Source organism: Rana temporaria, chromosome 2 (genome assembly GCF_905171775.1).
Source record: "Rana temporaria chromosome 2, aRanTem1.1, whole genome shotgun sequence".
In the NCBI taxonomy this organism is placed as follows: Eukaryota; Metazoa; Chordata; class Amphibia; order Anura; family Ranidae; genus Rana; species Rana temporaria.
The window spans coordinates 466,473,169-466,496,541 of record NC_053490.1 but is presented as its reverse complement, the minus strand read 5'-3'; the positions used below and the strand labels follow the sequence as shown (position 1 = coordinate 466,496,541).

The following is a 23,373-nucleotide window of genomic DNA, read 5'->3' as shown; positions in this document are numbered from 1 at the left end:
ACTGTGCTCTATATGGAGTGTGTATGACAGGTCCTCCTCACTGTGCTCCTATATGGAGTGTGTATGACAGGTCCTCCTCACTGTGCTCTATATGGAGTGTGTATGACAGGTCCTCCTCACTGTGCTCCTATATGGAGTGTGTATGACAGGTCCTCCTCCTCGCTGTGCTCCTATATGGAGTGTGTATGACAGGTCCTCCTCCTCGCTGTGCTCTATATGGAGTGTGTATGACAGGTCCTCCTCCTCGCTGTGCTCTATATGGAGTGTGTATGACAGGTCCTCCTCCTCGCTGTGCTCTATATGGAGTGTGTATGACAGGTCCTCCTCCTCGCTGTGCTCTATATGGAGTGTGTATGACAGGTCCCCCTCCTCGCTGTGCTCTATATGGAGTGTGTATGACAGGTCCTCTTCACTGTACTCCTATATGGAGTGTGTATGACAGGTCCTCCTCTTCACTGTACTCCTATATGGAGTGTGTATGACAGGTCCTCCTCGCTGTGCTCTATATGGAGTGTGTATGACAGGTCCTCCTCCTCGCTGTGCTCCTATATGGAGTGTGTATGACAGGTCCTCTTCACTGCGCTCTATATGAAGTGTGTATGACAGGTCCTCCTCGCTGTGCTCTATATGGAGTGTGTATGACAGGTCCTCTTCACTGCGCTCTATATGAAGTGTGTATGACAGATCCTCCTCCTCGCTGTGCTCTATGTTTGTTTTCTCTGTGGAGTGGAGATTTGTTATCGCTCTGTGCCCATTCCCTGGGACCTGTGTATGAGGCCCCCTCCTTTCCGCATGCTTTTCCCACATCTTGTTCAAAACGCACTGCAGTTGCGATCTGCGGTGGGTATCCGTGTGAACAACACCCCAAACGCAGGTTGTAAACGCAGTCTGATTGCCTTCAGCGGATCGCATGGTACTTCTGGTTGCAGTGACTTTCCAATAGTAGCGCATGCAGTACTTTTGCTGCGATTCAGACTATCCACAATGAATGGACTCAAATTGTACCATGTGGGCATTGCACAGGAACGCACAACGCCATTCCTGGTGTGACTGGATTTGCAGGGTTCCTGCATCACACCAGTGTGAACCGAGCCTAAAGCCCAACTCCAACCAATTCCCCCCCCCCCCCCCTATGTAGTGAGGCTGTGCCCGCACCACATGGGTTAACTAATGGTTTTGTCTAGGGGTGCTCCCCCCCACATACATCGATGGACTGTTCCTAACATGAGTGTGATGATGTCAGGAACAGTCCACTGCACAAGATTGCGAGGGGGTTGCAGCTGAATGTCCTGAACACAATTTTTTTGATTACCAAAAAATGCTTCTAAACTCAACTGCCTATAAACGACTCGGTGTACATGTACTGATAAGATAACATAGAGGAGAGTTCAGGGGCAGCTGAAAAAATAAAATTGCTGCGTGTACAAGAAGCCTTAAGCTGGCCATACACTGTACGATTTTTTCATTTGTATAATGTATGGCCAGGCTTCTCCTCCCTTCTACGCAATCCAGGATTTTCTTTTATTTGGACATCTTGTTTTTCGGGCCCTTCGTGGTCCAGTTTAGGTAGACGCTCGGAGACTGTTTGGCTGTTCACGCTTTTGTTAGTCACTGCAGTGTTTTCTGTTGAAGGTCTATATTTCTTTGTATCTGGAAAATCTGTTTATAAAATGTATTGCGGAAATGCGCAAGTCACCAACAACGGTGCTCTCTTACTCTCATTAAAACCAATGGTTTGGCATTGTTTATGCCCACTGATGCCAGGGCTTTGTGTACGTATGCTTGCCACTGTCCCCCTCCCTTGGTCTGAAGGACCGTAAACTGACCCTTCGCTTTAGAATGTTTGGAGACCTTATTCAAGTAATTAGCGTTTGCAGAATATGCCCACATAGGAGGTAGCACGGGGGAGAAGACGATGCAGGGAACTGGTTATTAGACTCTTCTTTTTGTTTTTTTGTGGGTATAGCCCCACTGCAAGAGATCATTTTTATGTTTCTCGAAGTAGGGCTTTAAAGGAGTTGTAAAGGAAAAAAATCTTTTGCCTAAAATGAATGTCTGCAAGGTAGACAGACAGAATAGTGTAATGATTCTGTTAAAAATCGAGTAAATACCTATTAAATTCCTTCATCTATATCACCTCCGGCGTTCTAGTTTCTGTTCTCTCATTCACTTCCTGGTTTGCGGCGCTCGTTCATGTAAGAACTACATTTCCCAGTATGCATTGCGGCACGCCCAGTAATTCACACCTCCTTGAAGTCTCTAACACATAGAGAGCGTCCTGCCACACAGATGTAGTTCCCAGGAGGGGGTGAGCACGTCACTGACCACCGCAGTAAAGCCTCCCTTCACGGTGGTCAGTAAAATCAGACAAACAGGAAGAGAACAGAACTGAGAAGAAATAGAGCAACTTCTGAGCAAAAACAAACCATGAGGAAGAGAAAAGAGGAATGTCTGCAGGTAAAGGATGCTTATTATGAACTGTTTTTTCCTTTACAAGCCCTTTAATACTTACTGTCCAAAACTGCCAGACTTCACTGTGTTGAAGAATCTTCAGCATCTGACACTTCTGGATGTGTCGGACATCTGGCCCCTCCCAGTCAGTGCATGCCGTGCTTCTATCTGCTGGCCCCATGTTATTGCTACTGAATCAGGGGTAGGTGAATGAAACCATAACATGGGGGGGGGGGGGCAGGTACCTGACATATGGTATCTAGAAGGGTCAGGTGCTGAAGATTTGTTTCCTGCCACTGCAATTTTTCAGCTGCGCAAACTGTCGGGCTACAGATGACATAACTCCTCCCACACATGTTCACTGGGGTTACTTTGTCCTGGAATCGTGGCTCTTTCTCTTTACAGATGCAGGGAATGTACTCTGAGCTTGTAGCGTGGCAGTTGGTTTACAGTTAATATATAATCAGGAAGTGGAAGACTTCTGTTTTTGGCAGAAAATACTTTCAGAGTCTCTGCCTACCTGCTAGAATGATTTAACCATTTTTTATACAGACAACATTTTTTTTATCTAGTGACATGACATATATGTTAACCACTTAAGGACCGGACCAATATGCTGCTAAATGACCCAAGGGGTTTTTACAATTTGGCACTGCGTCGCTTTAACAGACCATTGCACGGTCGTGCGACGTGGCTCCCAAACAAAATTGGCGTCCTTTTTCCCCCCCACAACTAGAGCTTTCTTTTGGTGGTATTTGATCACCTCTGCGGTTTTTATTTTTTGCGCTATAAACAAAAATAGAGCGACAATTTTGAAAAAAATGCAATATTTTTTACTTTTTGCTATAATATCCACCAAAAATATATAAAAAAAATGTTTTTCTCAGTTTAGGCCGATACGTATTCTTCTACCTATTTTTGGTAAAAAAAAATCGCAATAAGCGTTTATCGATTGGTTTGCGCAAAATTTATAGCGTTTACAAAATAGGGGATAGTTTTTTTTTTTTTTTTACTACTAATGGCGGCGATCAGTGATTTTTTTCGTGACTGCGACATTATGGCGGACACTTCGGACAATTTTGACACATTTTTGGGACCATTGTCATTTTCACAGCAAAAAATGCATTTAAATTGCATTGTTTATTGTGAAAATGACAGTTGCAGTTTGGGAGTTAACCACAGGGGGTGCTGTAGGAGTTAGGGTTCACCTAGTGTGTGTTTACAACTGTAGGGGGGTGTGGCTGTAGGACTGACGTCATCAATCGAGTCTCCCTATAAAAGGGATCACTCGATCGATGCAGCCACCACAGTGAAGCACGGGGAAGCCGTGTTTACATACGGCTCTCCCCGTTCTTCATCTCCGGGGAGAGATCGCGATGGGGCAGCTATAAATAGCCACGCCGTCGTCCCGGATCGCTCCCCGTGGGAATCCGACCGCCGCATGTAGCGGGGGGGGGGGTCCCGATCGGACCCCCGACCCACGTCTAGGCAGGGACGTACAGGTACGCCAATGTGCCTGTACGTGCCGTTCTGCCGACGTACATATACATGCGGTGGTCTCGGTCTGGAAGTGGTTAATAGTAACCTTTCCCGAAGGATGCCATTGTGGGCGTCTCAATCCTTAAATTGTAATTACTTGACTTTCACACCAGCAGTCTTCCTTCAATACTGTCATTGACCAAAAACAAGTTTGCTGAAAAGGACTTCTGACTTTACTGTGATCCTCTTGATCTGCGCGACTTTGATGATTTAGAAATTTTATAGCTGGTGCAATGGCGTAACGGGCAGCATTTTCAGATGGAGATGGCACTGCCCCATATTTCTTATAGGAAAAATGTAGGTAAATCAATGGGGACTCTGTTTTTGTTCAGAGATTATGTTTCTCTGTTTAAAGAAACAGAAAGTATCAGGAGGTAAATGTAATATGTTAATAATACTTAAAGGTTATCTATGGACCAAACTTTTCCTTCAAATGGGGAAGGGTAGAACCTATGCGAATAAAAAGCTGGCAGGGGTCCTAGCATCCCCCTACTGGAAAAAAAAATGCATTTTTACTTCTTTTTATGTTGCTGTTGGAGATATTTCCTTCACTTTAGTCCCTAAGCCCTCCCCCTAGAAAACGTGGACTATAGGTGGTCATCTTTAAAGCGGAGTTCCGGCCACAATTTCACTTTTTAAATATAAATACCCCTGTAATACACAAGCTTAATGTATTCTAGTAAAGTTAGTCTGTAAACTAAGGTCCGTTTTGTTAGGTTGTTACAGCATTTAGACACTTTATAAAATAGAAATTGACTGGGGCCATCTTAAGTGTGGGCATCATGAAGCCAGACTGTATGACTTCCTGGATTTCAGCCTTGCAGATCTCGCACTTGCTCAGTGCTGCACAAGCAGTGTAATGGACAGTACAGGTGCTGAAACCTGATCTGAAACCTAAGTCACATGATTCTTCGAGACTGGGGAGTGCACAGACTCCTGGAAAGTTACACCCACTACATTCCCAGGAGTCTGTGCGGTGTAGGTTAGGAAGCTTAAAGCGGGGGTTCACCCTATCGACGGGAAAAAAACATTTTTTTTTTCTTTTACCTTAAAATCAGGCATTGTAGCGCGAGCTACAGTATGCCTGTCCCGTTTTTTTTAGCCCCATACTCACCTTGTAGTCGTCCATCGAAGATACCGGGGAATGGGCGTGCCTATGGAGACGGAGGATGATTGACGGCCGGCTCTGGCGCGTCACGCTTCTCCGGAAATAGCCGAAATAGGCTTGGTCTTCACGACGCGTGCGCATAGCCTGTGCGCAGGCGCCGTGAAGAGCCGAGACCTACTCCGGCTGTCTTCGGAGAGAGTGACGTGCCAGGGCCGGCCGTCAATCATCCTCCCTCTCCATAGGCACGCCCATTCCCCGCGGGAGCCGAAATCTACGATGGACGACTATAAGGTGAGTACGGGGTTAAAAAAATCGGGACAGGCATACTGTAGCTCGCGCTACAATGCCTGTCTCGATGGTAAAATGTGTCGGGGGGGGGGGGGTGAATTACCGCTTTAAGCACCTAGGTGCAGGAAGTGGGAAGATTAACTATTCTGCCTAGCAACAACATTTTGAAGGCATCTAAAAAAAAAAAAAAAATGTCTTAAAGGACTAATGATATTTTTTTAAAACTACTGATGTAATGTTATATTTATGGGTGCAACTCCACTTTAAGCAAAATATGACTCAAAAATGTAAAAACCGCTGACAAGTAGGGTTTCTATAACTGAAGTGACTCTTCTGTCCTAAACCCTTCTTCCTGCCTGTTAGCAGTAATGCTGCACATGTGTGTCTCAGTTTATATTCATGGCACTGCGCTATGATGATGTGAATCCCGTGCGCATGCACAGAGTGACATTCTTTGCAGTCCTGCCATTCAAGCGGTTAAATAGAGCAAACCTGGAAGGAAAGATGGAAGTGCCTGTTATTAGTGGGCACACTGACAGTGCATCACTGGAGGGTATCATTTGACAGGCAGATCTACCATAATGTGCCAGTATGCAGTGCATATGTGCATGTTATGGAATAAATCCCCCGGGGGCCCACTGAGAATGTTTTGGGGGTTTAATCCTGCTTTTAAAGGAGAACTTTCTGCTTTGCTGCAATCAGTACCATAGACTCCTATAGCTCTGACTACTTAAATTCAAATAATGCACATGGACCAGAGGTGACCAGCTCATAGCCGGGCTCTCTTGGCAATGTGTTTGGGAGACTACGGCACAGAGGTAAGTATACCGTAATTCACACTTTTACACTTATTTCCTGCAGTGCTTTCCAAAAATAATTCCTGGTCATAGTCTATAAAGGAATCCTTAAAACACTTTCACAACCAGGTGGAGCCTTTTACAGATAATGAGGGCTACCATCTTGCTGTAGCCTGAGCTCACCATACACATCAGATACAAACACTTCACTGAGTGTACAAATGTACGGAGCCTTTCAGCTGAATCCCCTTTCCATAAAACAAACCATCAGTGTTTGATTAATTATGTTTACTGGCTTGTCACTATAGACCAGGGGTCTCCAAACTTTTTTAAGCAAAGGGCCAGTTTACTGTCCTTTAGGCTTAAAGTGGTTGTAAACCCTCTGGCGGAACTTACACCTACAGGTAAGCCTAGATTGAGGCTTACCTGTACAGTGGGAATCTATGGATAGACCTTAAAAGAGCAGTGTGTGACAGACAGCCCAGAAATCTCAAAGAACTGGAAGACTTTTGTAAGGAAGAATGGGCAATACCTCAAACAAGAATTGAAAGACTCTTGGCTGGCTACAAAAAGCGTTTACAAGCCGTGATACTTGCCAAAGGGGGCAGTACAAGATATTAACTCTGCAGGGTGCCTAAACTTTTGCAGACGCCATTTTTTTGTTTTCTGTCATTTTGAAAGTGTAAATGATGGAAATAAAATCTAACTTTTTTTGACATATTATAAGAATGTCTTATTTGTAATTTGATGCCTTTTGGAGATTTTTCCATCTTTGCTTGGCTTCGTTATGCACATTAATACAAATTTTTACCTGGGGTGCCCAAACTTTCAATCCCCACTGTAGGTGCTTGCAATATCTCTTGCAATTTCACCGAGCGACGCCACCTTCTGCACATTCGCCGTCTTGAAAGGGCATGCTGTGCCGTTTCAAGCCGGGGTCATGCCGTTAAAGGCCATCACGTGACTCCGGCCAGTCACAGAGCTGGAGTTCGCTGCCCCCGCAAGAAGAGGGGTGAAGATGGACGCTCGGTGCCATGGAGGAAGACTGCGACATTGCGGGCTTCTACTGCAGGAAAGTGACACATAATGGGCTACTATGCAATGCATAGTAGCCCATTATGCTTTACCTTTGCAGGGAGACATAGAGGAAGTAAACCCATCAGGGTCTTCCTCTTTTAAGGGTGGGGTAGAAAATGCTCCAACATCAGTGCTTCATCATTGATTTTAATGGGAGAAATAGTTCCCTATTGTTGACATAAATGGAAGAATAATTCTACATTTATGATGTCAGTAGGGGGAATAGTACCCCATCATTGGTGTCAGTTGGTGAAATGGTGCCCCAAGGGCTAGATAAAGGCAAGCAAGGGGCCACATCCAGCCCCTGGGCCTCAGTTTGGAGACCGCTGCTATAGACATATGCATTTATATTTTTTATGCGTAGTTAAAGGTAAATACAACAATATAATTTCCGTTCTAAACTGGCAATGACAGATCCATGGGCAGTACACATTTATTATTGTAAAGTGACAGCGAGGAATGACGAGGCTCTGTGTTCTAATTAAAGTGTTTGAATAGGAATGCAGTTATGTGATGGCCTCCTAACAATTAAAACGAATTAATATGTGCATAGTGTAACAGTGCCTTTAAAATGTTATAAAAAGCAGATCAGTAATTGTTGCCCTATTTTCTCTTCTGTTAGCCTGTCATATTGATGAGGGCAAGGCATTGGTCATATGGCCAGTGTGGAAGAGGTGATTGGCTGGCTTATGTTATCATTGCTTTGCCATAAAACTCTTCTAGGCAGAGACGGGAGTTCCTGTTTTCTTAGGCCGGATAAGTATTATACAGGCACCATTTCATAAAGCTGAAATCCCAGATAAAGCAAATATTGTCTAACTACAGGAGGCGCGTGTATTTTTATTGGATTTTATGCTTTGTGTATTTCACCAGGTCTGTGCATCCAGCGTGACACGGTCTTTGCAGGAGCTTTTTTTAAAGCCGTAGTAAAGGCTGGAAAAAAAAAAAAAAATATCCCTGCAGGGTAAAGACTGGGGGGTTCATTTACTATAACTGGAGTGTGCAAAATCTGGTGCAGTTGTGCATGGTAGCCAATCCACTTCCGTTCCTAACATGCTACACCCTAAATATGGGTATACCTTACGAAATGTGAACTTATCCTTTTAATCATACAGTACAGAACACTGGCAAGGTATCGCTAGACCCTGAGTTATAGGCTCACACCTTAGGCTTCTTTCACACTATGGATTGTATGTCCGTTTTATAATATCCGTATTACACCTATTAACGGACGTTTATTAACGGATTTAATAACGGATACATACGGATAAATATTTTACCATTCTTCCTTTATTGAAAACGGATAATGTTTATCCGTATATATCCGTATACATCCGTTATATCATTCCTTTCTAACGTCCGTTAATAAAAAACATTTCACCCTTTCTTGAAGTCCAGCTCCAGAAGTCTTTACTGAGCATGCTCAGTAAAATTGACGTCCGTTAACATAACGGACATTTATGGAGACATTTACTAACGTCCGTGCGCCATAGACTTCAATGTTAAAATATAACGGACGTTAATATATCCGTTACTTGCAACGGACAAAAAATGGACAAAAAATAGTGCAAGACCCGTCACATATTCCGTTATAACTAACGTCCGTACGTTATAACGGACTATTACGGATCTTTACGGAACATAAAAAAATCCCGTTACATGCGGCGGTCGGATTCCCTCGGGGAGCGACCTGGGACGAGGGCGCGGCTATTCGTTTATAGCCGCTCCGTCGCGATCGCTCCCTGGAGCTGAAGAACGGGGAGAGCTGTATATAAACGCGGCTTCCCCGTGCTTCACTATAGCGCTGCATCGATCGAGTCATCCCTTTTATATGGAGACTCGATCGATGACTTCAGTCCTACAGCCACACCCCCCTACAGTTGTAAACACACACTAGGCGAACACTAAATCCTACAGCGCCCCCTGTGGTTAACTCCCAAACTGCAACTGTCATTTTCACAATAAACAATGCAATTTAAATGCATTTTTTGCTGTGAAAATGACAATGGTCCCAAAATTGTCCGAAGTGTCCGCCATAATGTCGCAGTCACGAAAAAAATCGCTGATCGCCGCCATTAGTAGTAAAACCTTTTTTTTTATAAAAATGCAATAAAACTATCCCCTATTTTGTAAACGCTATAAATTTTGCGCAAACCAATCGATAAACGCTTATTGCGTTTTTTTTACCCAAAATAGGTAGAAGAATACGTATCAGCCTAAACTGAGAAAAAAAAATGTTTTATATATGTTTTTGGGGGATATTTATTATAGCAAAAAGTAAAAAATATTGAATTTTTTTCAAAATTGTCGCTCTATTTTTGTTTATAGCGCAAAAAATAAAAACCGCAGAGGTGATCAAATACCACCAAAAGAAAGCTCTATTTGTGGGGGAAAAAAGGACGCCAATTTTGTTTGGGAGCCACGTCGCACGACCGCGCAATTGTCTGTTAAAGCGACGCAGTGCCGAATTGTAAAAACCCCTTGGGTCATGTAGCAGCATATTGGTCCGGTCCTTAAGTGGTTAAAAATAACCAAAACTAGTGGGTTCAGCTGAGTGTTTGTTTTTTTTGTTTGTTTTTTTTTTTCAAATGCAGAAAAACGCTATTGCAAAAACGTTGAGAAACCCACTGCAAAGCTACTGGTATTTTTATAACATTATTTTAACGTTCAGTGTGCATGGGGCCTTACTGTGGTTGTGCAATGGATTTTTAGTTTTAATTTACAACAAATTTGTAATATTACAATAAGATTTGTAAATGTAGGTGAAGGTTGCTGGTTTCATTGTTCCCTAATGTACTGTATTTGAATACAACGGTGCTTATTTAGCACAAGTCATGTTGTGTTATCTGTCAAGTGACATGTGGCAAGCATACCAGAATAACGATGTGATACAGACACTGTCCAGGTCCCCCAGTACATTCCAACCCTTATCATAGTTTTCAATAGAACTGGATTTTCTGCCTGTATTGGTAGGTAAACGTATGCATGGTCCCAACATGTTTATGTACATAAAGCACATTTATTTAATGTGAATGTACAATTATTTTTACTGATTTGTATAGATCTACATATAGAAGAGACCAAAATGATGTACATAATGGTATCAACAAGTATTACATGTTTTAAAATATATTTTTAACAGTTTGTAAATATATGTGGCAGCCTTATTTGTGTCTCCCCAATGCTGGTGTTCTGTCAGATTAGGTGACCCGTCAGAATGTGTAACAGAAGTGACGTTTCGTCGCCGCCTTCTTGCTAAACCCTGCACTCCTCCACAGTAAGGATCGGTTCACACTAGTGCGATGCGGGAACCCTGCGAATCCACTGCGGGTTCCTCGCGCAGCAGTTCAAGCTGCCATATGCAAACTGCTGGGGAGTGTCATACAACATTAACGACGCCCCCCATTTCAGCTTGCATATAGCACTGCGATATGACAGTTCGGATATGAATCGCATCACATAGGTGTGAACACCCATGCGATCCGATTCTGGTGCGGACCAAAAAAAAGGTCCTGTGCATGTTTGGTCCAAATGCGGTGCGCTATCAACCATACTATCTGTATGGCTAAAATGGTATTGCCTGGACATCGCAAGTGATTTGCATGCGATCTCGCACTGTGCACCAGTGTGAACTAGGGCCGAAACAATTATTCGACAACTAATCGATTATGAAATTAATCGATTACAATTTTCAGAATCGATTAATCGGCCAGTAACATAATGGGGTTAAAAAAAAAAAAATAGCCCTTTATAGTACAAAAAAGCAAATCGCTTCTGTAAATATTACTTTCACTGTCCCACAGTAAAAAAAATAACCCCTTACAACAACCCCTAGCTATTTTTTTTTGGTTCAATATACTTTAATGGAGAAGCTGCAGAAAAGCATGTAATGTGTTTTTGCGGCAATTTGTGTTTTGTAATCTGCCCAACAACAAATTGGCCCAAAAAAAATGCTATACATTTTTTTTTTTAAGGCTATTATCCGATTAATTGATTAATCTAAACAATAATCGGCCAACTAATCGATTATGAAAATAATCGTTAGTTGCAGCCCTAGTGTGAACCCAGTTCAAAGAAAACACGGAGAAGGGGGCAAGCGGACATCTTGTTACACCCACCGGAGTTTTGCCTTTTACACTTATTTATAACAGTTAACTGAGATTATATAGTGAAATTCAGTACTTAGAACGCCATCTGACTGTTTAGATCAGGGGTCTCAAACTCAAATTACCTGAGGGCCACAAGACAAGTTTCCATATCCCATGGGGGGCCGCATGCAAACTTTTAAACTTCAAAAACAGTACTGGTGTCAGCGAATGCATTATTAACCCTGACCACTACACTGCACACTGACCACTACACTACACACTGACCACTCGCCATCAGGGTACAGCACCACAGGGCACAGCACACATGAGTGCACAGCGCACATCAGGGTACAAAGCCCAGCACATCAGGGTACAGGGCACTTTGGAGCACAGCACATAGGGGTACAGCACAACAGGCCACATCAGGGTGCACGGCACATCAGGGCAGGGCATATCAGGACAGGGCACATGGCACAGTGCAGGACATGGCACATCAGGGCACAGCACATCAGGACAGGGCACATGGCACATCAGGGTACATGGGGCACATCAGGGTACATGGGGCACATCAGGGTACATATGGCACATCAGGGTACATGGGCCACATGGCACATCAGGGTACATGGGGCACAATCACAGCACATCACTGGCTGCCCATACAGGACCGGGTGACATTCAAGACTCTCTGCCTCACCCACAAATGTATACAGGGTAAAGCTCCTCAATACTTAAGCGAGAAAATAAAACCCTATGTCACCCAGCGCGTGGTCCGATCAACCAACCAAAACCTTCTCCAAATCCCTAAATCCCGATACAAATCGAAGGGAGAACGTAGATTCTCGGTCCAAGGACCACGGCTCTGGAATGCTCTACCCACGACTATCCGCTTGGAAGAAAACCATCGGGTTTTTAGGAAAAAACTGAAGACCCACCTCTTCTGAAAGACCTGTACAACTCTGGATGCCAGCGCCTTGAGGCGATTAAGTTCGCATTTGTTTGCGCTATATAAGTTTCTCACTCACTCACTCACATGGGGCACACCAGGGCACATGGGGCACATACGAGCACACCAGGGCACAATCAGGGAACATGGGGCACATGAGAGCACATCAGGGCACAGCACATCAGGACAGGGCACATGGCACATCAGGGTACAGGACATGGCACATCAGGGCACAGCACAGGTACCCTGATGTGCTGGGCTTTGTACCCTGATGTGCTGTTTCATGTGCCCTGTACCCGGATGTGCTTGGCTTTGTACCCTGATGTGCTGTTTCATGTGCCCTGTACCCTGATGTGCCATGTGCCCTGTCCTGATGTGCTGTGCCCTGTGTCATGTCCTGTACTTTGATGTGCCCTGTCCTGATGTGCTGTGCCCCATGTGCCCTGATGTGCTCTCATGTGCCCCATGTTCCCTGGTGTGCCCCATGTTCCCTGGTGTGCCCCATGTTCCCTGATTGTGCTCTCATGTGCCCCATGGCACATCAGGGTACATGGGCCACATCAGGGCACAATCAGAGCACATGGGGCACAATCAGGGCACATGGGGCACAATCAGGGCACATGGGGCACATCAGGGAACATGGGGCACATGAGAGCACATCAGGGCACATGGGGCACAGCACATCAGGACAGGGCATATCAGGGTACAGGGCACAGGGTACCCTGATGTACAGAGCCCAGCACATCAGGGTACATGCGGCACATGAGAGCACACCAGGGCACAGGTCAGCATTTACTTGTTGTTTTCTTCAAAGGCAGAGTAGCGCAGGAAGCGTCTGTCATAAGTTCACTTGCCTCTCATGTCACGCTGCTACTCCCCGGCAGCCCCCCCCCCCCTCTCTTCTTGTCCATCTCAGATGATGTCACAAGCAAATGGGGATGGACGAGAAGAGAGGAGGGGCCGCCGGGGAGTAGCAGTGTGACATGAGAGACAAGTGAACTTATGACAGACGCTTCCTGCGCTACTCTTCATGCACCTCGATCTACACTTCCGCGGCACCCGCGGGCCATTTAAAACCGGTCCGCGGGCCGCAAATGGCCCGCGGGCCGGTACTTTGAGACCCCTGGTTTAGATGTTGAATTTTAAAAGCCGTGGCAAGCCTGCTCATCTCGCAGGTTTGCTGATCTGACAGAAGGTGGCTGCTTTTAAAATTCAATATCAAACATTCAGACGGAGTTCTAAATACTGTATTTCACCAAGTTATAAATAAGTGTAAAATGCAAAACTCTGGTGGGTGTAACAAGATGTCCGCTTGCCCCTTCTCAGTGTATCTTTACTGTGGAGGAGTGCGGGGGGGTAACAGGATGGCGGCGACGGAACGTCACTTTCGCTACACATACTCTGCAATGTTATAGTGGTCCTAAAGGCTCAAGGTTTTTTACCTTTTATGCATTCTATGTGTGCAGCTCCCCCCTCAGCCCAATCTAGATCCAGCAATCTAGAGTCTCTCCCGGGTCTCTTGCTCCTCATTGGTTGAGATGCAGCAGGAGCCTTTGGCTCCCATTACTGTCAAGCACAGCCAGTGAGGGCTGAACCACGCTCTGTGTCTTAGGCCCCTTTCACACGAGGCGGACTCGGACCCATCTGTCCGCAGATCTCCACTGAGCCGACGGATGACAAGCTCCTCTCTGCTCACTGAGCGGGGAGGGGATTGTCGGGCACCGCTGTGTCCCTATGGTGCGATCTGATGAAAACGGACAGCATGTCCATTTTCATCAGATCTTACCCGATCCGCCATGGACGGATGGGGACGTGTCCCCATACATCTGTTTTTATCGGGTCGGATGTCAGCGGACATGTCTCCACTGACATCCGACGCTCCGTATGGAAGCAAGGAGCGGCCATTCAGGTCCGCCGTCAAAACTGACAGGCGGACCTGAACGGTCCGTCCGTGTGAATGAGGCCTTATGGACACAGAGAGCCAGCCCAGAAAAGCAGCTGGCACTCAGCAAGAGAGAGGGGCCCAGAGTTGGGCTGAAGTTGGGATCCGCACACGTGCCTTGACCGCCACCCGGCTCAGCTCAGAACCTGAGCCGGCCGCTCCTGCCACAGTCCAGTGCTCCAGTGAGCGAGGAGAGGGTAGAGAGCGGCGACTGACAGTCAGCTGCTATCTGTTTAGGGAGCCCTAAGATCCAAGCAATCAGCAGTGTTTGATCGCTCGGTTCTCAGAGCCGTCGGGGGACAGATGCAGCATTGGTCTGATTCTGTGTCCAGCTAGCCAAAACCTTTTCCTCAAGGTTTGGAGTGAGGGATGGTTAGAATGTTTATATTCATGAAGGAGATTCATCTTCACTTTCTATTAGCAAGTAAGAGGCAATATTCACAAAATGAGCTAAACTCCTGCTTTTAGTCCCTATTGGAAGATATTCCTTGTACTCTTGTTCTTTCTGAACTGGGGACACCAATCAACAAATTGGGGTGGGAGCTCCCAAATGGGGTCAAAACTATCAGTAAAAGCCTGACAGAGGTTCCAATGCTTTCAAACTCTCTTCAATGTGAGAACAGTTTTGGCTGGCCTGAGAGTTGCACTTTAAGCCATTGGACAGAATCATTGTAGTGAGTCTTCTACCTTGGCTTTACTGGATCAACTATACAGCTTATCACTTAAAATAGAACTCCACTCACTCAAAAAGTGCAGATTTGCTGTGTTATAGGGAACATTTAGAAGCCCCTCCCCCTTCTAAATATGTAGTGCCCACGAAAAAAAATGGCCTTTTCGTCTGGAATTCCTCCTGGGAATAAAAGGAATGAACGTCAAGTGTGTGAGGGTTCCTAGGCACGCTGCCATCTTGGTGGAGGGAGGGCTTTGTTTCCTCATGTCAGAACCTCCACAGTGAGCAGCACCAAATCCCACCACATAATATTCCTGAGTCTTGCAGTCAGGGAACAGTGATCTCCCCCTGCAGATACACAGCTATGACGTACAGATGTTTGGGGGTTCTAAGTAATTTTCTAGCAAAAAATACTGATTTGAACTTGTAAGCAACAAGTGTCAGAAAAAGGTATAGTCTTTAAGTGGTTAAACTGCCCTCATTTACAGACCGAAGTTCATTCCTTTGATCTAAGTGCCGGTTCACACAGGGGCAACATGACTTCCAGCGAGACTTTGCAAGACGACTTCAGCGGGACTTGGAGCGACTTACAACGTGACTTCAAGTTGCCTCCAGGACAGGCGACTTTGCCAGTGGCCAATCAAACAATAATCGGCTCTGTGGGAGGGAGGGGTTTGCCTGAGAAAACAATTTTCTCTTTTTGTAAAGTTGCTTCAGTTAAGACAGTGATCCGACTTTGGAGGCAACTTCCATTGAAATCAATGGGTAAAAGTTGCCTACAAGTCGGATTAAAGTAGTACAGGAACCTTTTCTGAAGTCGGAGCGACTTCAGTAGTGTGTATTAAGACAGCTCCATTCACTTTAATGTCTCATGACTTGAGGCGACACAAGTTGGATCCCAAGTCGCGGTAGTGTGAACCGCCACTTAAAGAACAAAATGTTACAATGTTTCTCTTTATCTGGCCTGAGCTATGTTGCGATAAACTTGGCATGCTGCCTATGTTTTTTGTTTTGACAGCTGTAAGCAGATAACTCTCTGCACTGAATGGAGGAAATGCTGTGTTAAGATTTTGAGGGGAGGTTCGAATTGCGATCTCGATTCTTTAACGATTAATCGTGCAGCTCTAGAATGCAGTACACCAGAACGCTTAGTTTATGTATTGTGGTGCACTGTGGTGCATTGGGCTCTTCTGCACAATGCTTGGGTGCCATTTACTGCTTGAACACACCATTGATGAACACACACTGGAAAGATGCGCTGCTATGCCTTGCGGCAACATAAATTTTAGCGCGGGTTACCACAACACACAAGTATGGATAGATGTCTAGTTTTAGAGCTATTAAACAAAAGTTTTTTTTTTTTTTTTTTGGTCATACATCCAGAGCTCTCCTGTGATCCAGAGTTGGCTTATAGCGGGCTATGTCAGCTGATGTGGCTGAGACACTCCAGTCTCTGGAAGGATCCCGACCATATTATCGGTATCCACCCAGCTGCCTGGTTGAGAGCTGGCTCCAGTCCTCAGCTTGTGTCTGGGAGCATTAGCCAGCTGCCCCCGCCCCCCTCTCCAGCCTGGCACTCCACTTAGCATGGGAGGTGCTGAGTATTCAGTGATGACTGACGAACTCCAGTCAGTGATCAGCGGTCATGTGATTGCTCAGTTCTTGGTCTTATAGCCAATGTGGGGCAGCTGCAGCATCACACCAATGCTGCATCATTAACCACTTACATACAGCGTTATTGTGAAATGACGGCGGCAGGAACCCCTCGCCGATCCGGGTGGACATCATATGACGTCCTGTATTTCCGGCGATCTAGGGCCGGTGCAGGTGCCTGGTGGCCGCGATTGCCACCGGGTGCCCGCGATTGTCGGTAATCACGGCAGGAGTGTGGATCTGTGTGTGTAAAAATACAGATCTACCTCCTGTCAGCGGTGAGGAGACCAATGTGTGTTCCCAGTACAGAGGAACACACATCGGTCTCCTCCCCTTGAGAGTCCCCTCCCTTCTACAGTTAGAACACACCCTATGGAACATATTAACCCCTTCAACGCCCCCTAGTGGTTAACCCCTTCCCTGCCAGTCACATTTACACAGTAATCAATGCATATTTATAGCATTAATCGCTGTATAAATGTGATTGTCCCAAAAACGTGTCAAAAGTGTCCGATGTGTTCGCCGCAATGTCACGGTCACAGTAAAAAATCGCAAATCGCTGCCAATACTAGTAAAAAAATTTATAAAATAAAAATGCCATAAATCACCTATTTTGTAGACGCTATAACTTTTGCGCAAAGCAATCAATATACGATTATTGCGTTTTTTTTGTTTTTTTTTACCAAAAATATGTAGAAGAATACGTATCGTATTTTTTTTTTAAATTGTGATATTTATTAACCACTTGCCCACCGGGTTAATTCTGGCACTTCTCTCCTTCATGTGAAAATCACAATTTTTTTGCTAGAAAATTAATCAGAACCCCCAAACATTATATATTTTTTTTTAGCAGACATATACTTTTTGTCACACCGTATTTGCGCAGCGGTCTTACAAGCGCACTTTTTTTGGATAAAAATCACTTTTTTTGAATTAAAAAATAAGACAACAATACATTTTGCCCAATTTTTTTATATATTGTGAAAGATAATGTTACGCCGAGTAAAATGATACCCAACATATCACGCTTAAAAATTGCGCCCGCTCGTGGCATGGCGTCAAACTTTTACCCTTAAAAATCTCGATAGGCGACGTTTAAAAAATTCTACAGGTTGCATTTTTTGAGTTGCAGAGTAGATCTAGGGCTAGAATTATTGCTCTCACTCTAACGATCGCGGAGATACCTCACTTGTGTGGTTTGAATACCGTTTTCATATGCGGGCGCTACTCGCGTATGCTTCTGCGCGCGAGCTCGTCGGGACGGGGTGCTTTAAATTTTTTTTTTGGGGTTTTCTTATTTATTTTTATTTAGTTTTATAATTTTTTACACTGAAAAAAAATAAAAAAATAATTTAATTGATAATAATTGATCACTTTTATTCCTATTACAAGGAATGTAAACATCCCTTGTAATAGAAAAAAGCATGACAGGTCCTCTTAAATATGAGATCTGGGGTCAAAAAGACCTCAGATCTCATAATTAGACTTAATGCAAAAAAATAAATAAATAAAAAAAAAAAAATGTAATTTTTCCAAATGACAAAAAAAAAAAATGTTTCTTTAAGAGGCTGGGCGGGGCTGACGTTTTGACGTCGCTTCCGCCCAGCAGAGCTATGAGGACGGGTGAAGGAGATTTCTCCTTCAGTCCCGTCCCCGCTCAGCTGCCGGACACATCCGATCCCCTCCGCCGCTACCGACGGCTCCGGTAAGCGGCGGAGGGCGCGGGAGAGCGGCGGGAGGGGGGGGGCCCTCTCCCGCCACCGATAACGGCGATCTTGCGGCGAATCCGCCGCGGAGACCGCCGTTATCCTGTACACCACCGCCCCCTGAAAAGATGAATATCTCGGTTGTGGCAGCAGCTGCTGCCGTTATCGAGATATTCAACTTTAAAAAGAGGACGTCTTTTTGACATGGGGCGGTGGTCAAGAGGTTAAATAAAAAAAGTAAAAAATATTGTGTTTTTTTTTTTTTTTTAAATTGTCGCACTTCTTTTGTTTATAGCGCAAAAAATAAAAACCGCTGAGATGATCAAATACCACCAAACGAAAGCTCTATTTGTGGGGGGAAAAAAACATAAAGATTTAGTTTGGGTACAGTGTTGCATGTCTGCGCAATTGTCATTCAAAGTGCCACAGCGCTGAAAACTAAAAATTGGTCTGGGCAGGAAGGGGGTGAAAATGCCCAGTATGGAAGGGGTTAAGGTGAGTATGGGGTGTGTGTGTGTGTGTGTTTGTTTGTTTGTTTGTTGTGTGTGTGTGTGTGTTTTTTTTTTTATATATATATATATATATATATATATATATATATATATATATATATATATATATATATATATATATATATATATATATATATATATATATATATATATATATATATATATATATATATAAACCCTATACCTCTCCTTTTTAACTGCCAGATGAACTATCTTTGTATAAACATAATGATATTCCGAACCCTTTTCCCCTGTGTGTCATACAGGTTTCTTGCATGCTTCACAATTCAGAACCCCTTTTTTATTCAAGAGCTGTGATCGTAGTGGTGTCCTGATTGACGTCTGTTAAAGTGATAGTAAACCTTGGAAAAAAAACTGCAAGACAATAGCATAATGTGCTAGTATGCATCGCATACTAGCACATTATGAAATACTTACCTTAGAACGAAGCTTCGCAGCTCGCCCGGTCAACACCGCTGAGGGGGCTGAAATGTTTCCTCTGCGCTTCTTTCGGGATTGCTGCGAGTGGCCAGAGCCGCAATGTCACTCCGTTTCGGCAAGTTCCAGCCACGGGTTCCTGGACCTGCATTGCGCATGCGCCACTGACTTCAGAGGCTGCATGCAAGGTCAAGGTCTTTTTATCTACAGGTAAGCCTCATTATTGGTTTACCTGTAGGTAAAAATCCGCTGAAAAAAGCACCGGCTTCACTGCCTGGTTCCCTACGGCGCATGCGCGAGTCGCGCTACGCCTGCTGATTGGCTCCCGCTGTGTACTGGGACCCGATTGTTCCCAGAACACAACTGGGGGGCGGAAGGGAGGTGACGTCATGCCCACAGTCTGCCCGGGACTGCCCGGGTCTTTAGACAGGTATCTGCACCCCCTCCCCCTGAAAGGTGTCAAATGTGACACCGGAGGGGGGAGGGTTCCGATCAGCGGGAGTTCCACTTTAGGGTGGAGCTCCGCTTTAAGTATCCAACTTAGAAGGCAGCTGGGAACTTTATCTCCTTTATATGCCTAGTTGTTGGGGGTTATTGATGGCTGCGTCATTTTTGATACAATCTAAAGTAGTTTTTCTCAACCTCAACCTATTTTTAGTCAAGGCATCCTTATCAATTATACACAATTTCAAGGCACCACATCAAAGCACTAAACTAAAAGTATGTAATAAACATGGACACATGGAGGACGCCCAACATTAGAGGTGATTTACCTTTTCACCTTTTCACACTGGTGCTGACTAACATTGCATTGGAATGTCTGCAGCAAGTCCAAGATTCTAATGCTGCACAATTTTAAGCCTGTGGTTTTGTATAACAAAGAAGGCAGTCTTGTTCACCCATCCCCCTCCATCTGGCTTGTTGACAATCTATGGGCAATTTTTTGCCATTTTTTCAAGGCACCCTAGTTGAAATAGTTTGACATGGATTTCCAAGGATGACCTTTAGTCTACACTTTGGAAACTCGGAACACCTAACACATTGGTTGTAATCTACTATAATATAAATAACAAACTAGAATGAATAGTACATGGTAAGATAAGATGCTTTGATTTTGATTTTGATATTGGAGCTAATATACCCCTAATTGTCTAGCCTTCTGTATATGAAGACTTGTACCTCCTAAGCAATGATCCATTTATTGGTTAATTGAGTTGCTCTGCCCATTTTATTTCATGTTGATATAGTTTAATATTTTTGCTATGGCTGTGAAATATAGTTTGCTTAAACTGTACAGGGCTTAATTTCAATTTTTGTACTGCTGATCTATAGGGACTGATGTTATGGTAATATAACACATGTAAACAACACAGAGCTCTTGCCGTGATGGCAATCTGAATATAAGAAATTCAAAGACAAGTAATTTCTGCTACCACATGGGAGATCTTCTCTAGACTTCACCGCGTAATGATCCTTGTAGGTAAACGGACCTTGCGTGGTCCATTGGTAAGATTCAAGGTTTTCACATTAATTGGGTCCACAGAGATGACCTGTATGAATCCAGGTTTTTTTTTTTTTGAGGAGTAGGAAACATGCAATAAATGGGCATCTAATCCTATCTTGACGCGTTTCGCAGAATAGATGCTGACTCATAAATCCTATTGTATAAAATGTGCCAAGTGGGATTTGATGCCTGTTTTGCAGTATTCTTTCTGCTCATCAATAAACCTCTCTATGCGTGTTACCTCTCTGGACCCAATTTGTATGGCTGTCTTTTTTTTATATGAAAGTTGGATATTTATCTAGCTGAGGAATAGAGTAGAAAAAAAAAACATCTCTTGTTTTTGGTTATCATGAATCCAAAAAATACAAATCATTAGTCAGAAACTATTTTTATGAAAGTGAAAATTTTCAGCCAATGGTTCTTTCTGCTGCCTCTGTGTCTTCTGAGGAGGAAGAACGCTGCTGCTTTTGGGCTCATTGCCGGGTCCAAATCGTGCTCGGGTAAGTGTAAATGGGGCCCCGGTGCAGTTTTTTTAGAGCCAGCAGTTGGCTTTTTAGTGATAACAACCGATGCGGCTAAAATTGTTCGGCTGTTATTCTAAAGGAGCAGGAGGAGCCCTCCCGCGGCTCTCCCTTCCCATTGGGAGGCCTGAGCGACCAGCCGACACGTCCGCCAGCTTGCCGGAGACCCGAATGAAGCCAGAATTGGAATCTCCTATCTAGTAACCTGAAAGTGATGACTTGCCGTCACTTCCAGCTTACTCAGCTGCCAATGGCGCTGATTTAAAAAATCCCCTAGTATTCCAAACTGCAGATTTTGCAGTTTTGAATACTTTTAAATGCAAAGGAGGGGTTTGGGGGTTTTATAGAGCCCAGATTACTTAATAAAGTGTAATGGATGTTTACATTCCTTGGGACAGCAATAAAAATGAGCACATTTTATCTAATTTTTTTAAAGAGACGTGTAAAAAATAAAATGTAATTAAAATAAATTATACATTTTTTTATTTTTTTTTTAAAGCGCCCTGTCCCTCAGAGGCCACGTGCAGAATTGAAGGCATACGCAAGTCACGCCCGCAAATGTAAACAGTGTTCAAACCACACATGTAAGGCATCGCCACGATCATCGGAGCGAGAACAAAAATGCTAGCGCTAGACCTCCTCTGTAACTGTAAACATGCAACCTGTGAAATTTTTAAAGCATCACCTATGGAGATTTTTAAGAACCGTAGTTTGTCGCCATTCTACGAGTTTGCGCAATTTCAAAGCATTACATGTTGGGTATCTATTTACTTGGCCATAAAATTATCCTTCACATTATACAAGGAAAGTGGGCTAACTTTACTGTTTTTTTTTTCTTTCTTAATTCATGAAAGTGTATTTTCTCCCCAAAAAATAAGTTTGAAAGACCGCTGTGCAAATACCGCGTGACATAAAAAATTTGCAACGATCACCATTTTATTCTCTAGGGTCTTGGAAAAAAATGTATGTATGTATGTATGTATGTATGTTTCCCAGAAGACAGCGGGGGATGAGAAGGGGCGTGACTCCCGCGGGAGTCAATGCCTGGAAGTGGGTGCAAATACCTTTTTTTTTAATACAGGTATCTGCACCCCCTCTCCCCTGAAAGGTGCCAAATGTGACACCGGAGGGGGGGAGGGTTCCGAAAAGCAGAGGTTCACTTTTTTGTGTGGACCTCCAATTTAAGATTGATGTAGTATCTGCTAAAAGGTTAAACACCTGCCTTTAAAAACAATTTAAAGTTCTGCTATGTGAATGGTAACATGAAACAAAGATTAAATAGGTTGTATCCCAAATTGTTGGCTGCAAAAGTGGAAATCTACTTTAAGGTCCCCGTCCTCAGTGAATGGAGCTTCTTTTAAAGCTGATGCTTATGGGATGAGATTGTCCTGTGATAACCAGGTTTGTTCGGGTTACCTAATCTATGCAGTGTTTGTATATTGTGGGCTGCTTCTGACTGATTTCACACAGGGGCCAAAGTCTTCCTTCTGTGAAATGGAAAGGAAACCTCTCCTAACAGAAAGTTGGAGACTTGCCTTTGCTAACCTGTCCTGTGCTGTTTCAGGTAACCTGAAAAGACTAGTTGCTTCACTGTCATGCTTAAAGTGATTCTAAGCCTTCATTTTTATATATATATATATATATATATATATATATATATATATATATATATATATATATTGCGCTTCTGAGTCCAGCATTCGGGGTCCATAGACCGCGTCATTGGATTTGATTGACAGCATCGGGAGCCAATGGCTGCACTGCTATCAAACTATCCAATCAAGAGCTGGGACCCTGTGCAGAGAGGGACAGCGTGTCTCCACTGAGGTAAATACAGGATCAGGTAAGTAAAATGAGGGGGCTGGGAGGCCGGTCCATGGCAGATGATTTTTGCATAGGATGCATTAAGGCGAAAAAACACGAGGGTTTTCAACCCCTTTAATTTCTTGCCTTGGTACTTTGAGTCTCTAATATGGAATATGACGGTAAGGTGTTTTGACTTGGTGTCACTAAATGCTTCTCATTTTAGTAAATCTCACATCCAGCATAGTGTGCAGAGTCACTGCAGTGTCCTACAATTAAACAATGTGTTCCACATATTTTTATTTCATTATAAAAACTGTTGTGTGCACCCCC

The 23,373-nt window shown here is 44.0% G+C and overlaps 1 protein-coding gene across 1 annotated transcript in view; it reads left to right on the top strand.

Annotated features, from left to right (window-relative positions):
• MOSPD2 (motile sperm domain containing 2) overlaps positions 1-23,373 on the top strand; it is a 166,337-nt gene that overhangs the window by 1,067 nt on the left and 141,897 nt on the right. The window lies entirely within an intron of this gene.